Source organism: Mus pahari, chromosome 4 (genome assembly GCF_900095145.1).
Source record: "Mus pahari chromosome 4, PAHARI_EIJ_v1.1, whole genome shotgun sequence".
NCBI lineage: Eukaryota > Metazoa > Chordata > Mammalia > Rodentia > Muridae > Mus > Mus pahari.
The window spans coordinates 125,081,155-125,085,194 of NC_034593.1; the positions used below are offsets into that span (position 1 = coordinate 125,081,155).

At 45.7% G+C, this 4,040-nt stretch overlaps 1 non-coding gene across 1 annotated transcript; it reads right to left on the minus strand.

Moving 5' to 3' along the window:
• Positions 1-759: 759 nt before the first annotated feature.
• Trnaa-agc lies at positions 760-831 on the minus strand. Its single transcript has one exon. It is a non-coding gene; the product is annotated as a tRNA-Ala (tRNA).
• Between the last annotated feature and the right edge of the window lie 3,209 nt (positions 832-4,040).

Consider the following 4,040-nt stretch of genomic DNA (forward strand, 5'->3'; position numbering starts at 1 on the left):
TAGTAAACCGGACCTTAAAGCGGGCTTAATAAAAGATGGTTTGTGAACTCATAGGAAAGGCTCCCAGGAGGCAGCGGTGCTTGATCTAACAAAGCGAGACCAGACTGGCTCAGTGGGTCGAGTGATAGCCTGGGAGATGAGTGGCATCCAGGCGTAGTAGCTCACTTCAGCTTCAGCAACGCATTTGAAAGTTATTCAGTAACAATTTTGTGGGCAAGATTAAGAAATAGCTGGCTTACATAGATCCTGTTCTTGTGGGAAAGAAGGTCTGCAATATTTTGGCACAGGTTCTGTTTAGTCTTGGACCCTGGCCAGGATGACATTTATCAATAACTTAATGATTTTTGTTTTTAGTTGTCAGTTTCCAGACAATTTAAAAAAAAAAATGAGGGCTTACCAAAATACTGGACTGAGATAGTGACATGAATACTGGATCGAAATAAAATACATTTTAATGGGGAAAAATATAAAATACATACAAGTTAAAACAACAGAACTTGTGGTTTGTGTGGAAAAAAAATAAGCAAAACAGGCCTGTGGTTTGCCTGTCAACGGGTTTCAGATGAGTCATGCATCTTTGAACCCTGGGAAGTTAACAGTCTTTTTTATTGCACTGCTGATCGTGTAGGACGAGGCCAAAGCGAGCGACGCTCCTCCATTCTAATGTGCTGTGGTCAGTCCGAGTGTGCCTGAATACTGAGTTTGAATTTAACCAAGTAGAAAAAACCAAGCTCAGAGACATGCTGTAAGCAACTAGAATGGAGGTGCTGGGGATTAAACCCAGGGCCTCGTGCATGCTAAGCCCGCGCTCTACCACTGAGCTACACCCCCACTGAGAGATGCTGTAAAGTCACATGGTACCACACAGGTGGCTGCATCTGTTAGACCCACCACACTTCGAATAGAAAGCCCTGGACCTGGACCCGGACCCGGATCCGGACCCGGACCCGGACCCGGACCCGGACCCGGACCCGGACCCGGACCCGGACCTGGACCTGGACTGCTGACAAAGTGCTATCATCGCAGCCTGCAGGAAGTTCAGGAGGGGGAATCAAGGCTGTGTTTGAAGACAGCTTGCATGGCAAGGCAAACTTTATCCCAAAGAACTAAAATTTCTACTTAAAATCTGTCCAAAAGTTCTGCATTCATGCTTGCCTAGGGTCCCCATTCCACACATCCCTTACAGTTTGATCTTTCCGGGTTTCTACCCCACGATGGCTCTCTCCTGGTACAAGATGTTATTCACTCACTTTGCAAACATTTTATTATTAATCACCTAAACTCTGACAAGTTTTCTAAGCACTTTGAGCATCCTTGAACATTAGAACCATTATGTAACCTATGTTCTAGAGAAAGAGACAACAGTAGATACTATACGTGAGCCGATTTTATGAGATATTAAAAGTTGACACGTGTGATGGGGAAAGGGGAGAAAGAGAACAGTAAAAAGGGACTTCCGGGTACTTGGGAAAAGAGGGATTGGCACTTGGAAGTGTTTTGATCAATGCAAACCTCAAGAAAGGACGAATTAAGTAAAACCTTAAAAGAGACATGAGTTAATAGCCCCTCCCCCATACAATGACAACACCTGAGATGATCAACTTATCCAGGAAAGTAAGCTAATTTTAAATAAGACAGATTAGGCCTTCCAAGCTACAGGGGATTTTATTCCTGTTACTTCTGGACCTGTGTTGAGGTAGCACACCACACGGGAACGTGGGGAACAGCCAAACTTCTTCCCTCAAAAGTCCACAGAAGAGAAGCAGAAGAGGCTGTAGTTCCATTACCCACTTTGAAGACATGTTCCTAATGGCCTCCTATCAGGTCCCATATTTTCAAGGTGCTCCCATCCCCCCAAGAACAGCAAGCAGAGGACCAAGCCTTTACCACACACTAGACTTCAGAAGGTGCCCCAGAGGCAGGCTAGAGCACAGCTGAAAGAGCCGCCCTCATGAGTAATCAGAGAAAAACATTACAAGCAACAGCCCCGTGTGTTGTGTGCCAGGAAGGGAAGAAGAGCGGACGGTAGGAAATGAGTTCAGAACGATAATTGGGCACAGAAAGGCTTCAGCTTCTACTCTAGTTATGACAGGAATCACCTGGAGTCTTGAATGGAGGAGGGACATGAGCTGACTTGCACTGTGGACAGATGGTGGTAGCTTCTGTGGGAAAGTTGGGTTCCAGAAGAGTTCGGTGGAGACCAGCCTATGAGCAAGACAGGGTCATGGCAGCAGTCCACATGATCAACGATGCAGCTCATCACAACGAGACCAGAGTGGGAAAGGTGGGAAGTTAGAGCAAACAAGACTTCCTGGACATCTGGATGGGAGCTAGAACAAAGGAGCATTGAAGGTAATTAAGGTTCCCAGCCTGAGCGGGTGAGGGCTGAAGCCACCACCATTAGTTGAAGTGTGAGTACAAAGTCTTCAGAGAAAGATGGAGAGTCCAGGCTACAGGTGGGGAGGTTGGGGCAGATCAAACTAGACGTCTCTATTAGCCCTTCAAATGGAAAGGCCAAGTAGAGAAATGAGATGGAGTTCTAGATATAAATTCAGGAGTCCGGAATGTTGGTGGTATTTCAAACCATGCAAGTGAATTAAAGGATCAAGGCGATGAACACAGACAGACGTGACACAGACAGATGTGAAGAGAGCAAGGCTGTGCAATGTGACACTCTGATGCTAGAAGAGAGTCAACAGGGCAGAAGAGGGGTCCTGACATGTCAGAAAACCACTTACGCAATGCCACAGAAGCCACGTGGAGTTAAGTGCGAGGACGGAAGAGTGATCAACTGTCACTCTTCTGAGAGGACAAGAACACTAAGCAGTGAGTGCTGACCACAACACTTAGTGCCAGAGAAGTTGTCTGTTACCTCACCCACAGTGGTCTCTGGATATGGTCAGAGACAAGGTCAAAGTGGAGTAGAAATAACTAGAAGTAATGAGATCCAAGGAAGGCTTTTAAGATGAGAGCAATTACAGTTTCCAGGTCATGCTTGTTTATCGGATCAGGAGAACGTGAGTTTGAATTGCTGGAGTAATGTCCTTCGGTGAGTGGGAACTCGTGTGGTCCAGTGAGCAAGTGGGGAGACTGGTTACAATTAGAGGTGCATCTGTTCACCTAGAGAAGCAAGTGGGAATCAGGGAGAAGGGAAACTGAGATGTGCCAGCGATTAGGTACTGTAGTTCTGAGAGAGATTGTTTGTTTTCTTCTTGGGTGTAACAACCAACTGATTCATTTACCAACCCATGATGCAAATTCTCCCAATGTTAATGCTGTCAGCCTCCCAGGGAAATGTTTCCTTTGCCTCCATGCCATGCCGAATCCTTGGCTTAGCATCCTTACCAGCTGTAGACAAGAAAAGAAATGCCCAAGACATATGGAGATTTTGGAAAAGAGACAATACATAAGAACACCCCTAGTTATATTTTAGTCTTTTTGGCATTGGTATTTTGTGAAATTTTAAAGTACAGGTAGCACAGAAAAACCAACTGAAAGGTAAGAGCTAAGTTGCTAAAATCTTAACTCTTCAATGTGGACAAGTTAAGTTAGCCTCTCTAACCCCATCTGTAATATAGATATACATTCCTGGCCTCTGAAAGGAAGAAAATTCGAGCTTGTTCCCTGACTCTTAGAGGCCTAAAGATGCTAAGGCCTGGATAATATAAGGATGCATGCAAATGGGGGGAAAACATAATGCAAAGAGTAGGGCTTCACCTCTGTAGGGGAGTAGCCAAGAGTGCAGGCTGAGGGAGCACTGCTCTGTTCTGAGCCCAATTCTGATCTTGGCTGTTTGTCTTTTCAGCAGCCCCTTCTCTCATCCATGTCCCTGCTGTTTCCTTCTCGAGAAGGCATAGCCCTTTACTTCTTTGTTCCCCATGCCCTTGCCTCTACTTTCCCATGTTGCATTCTTAGCCTCCTAAGCCTATCACACCCTCACCACTCAGAGGATGATTTGCATAATGTTCATGCTACACAGCCAGTGTAAAGAGAGATGGTACCAGTCCCAAGATTGGAGACCCTGCATTCCTCATTGGGTC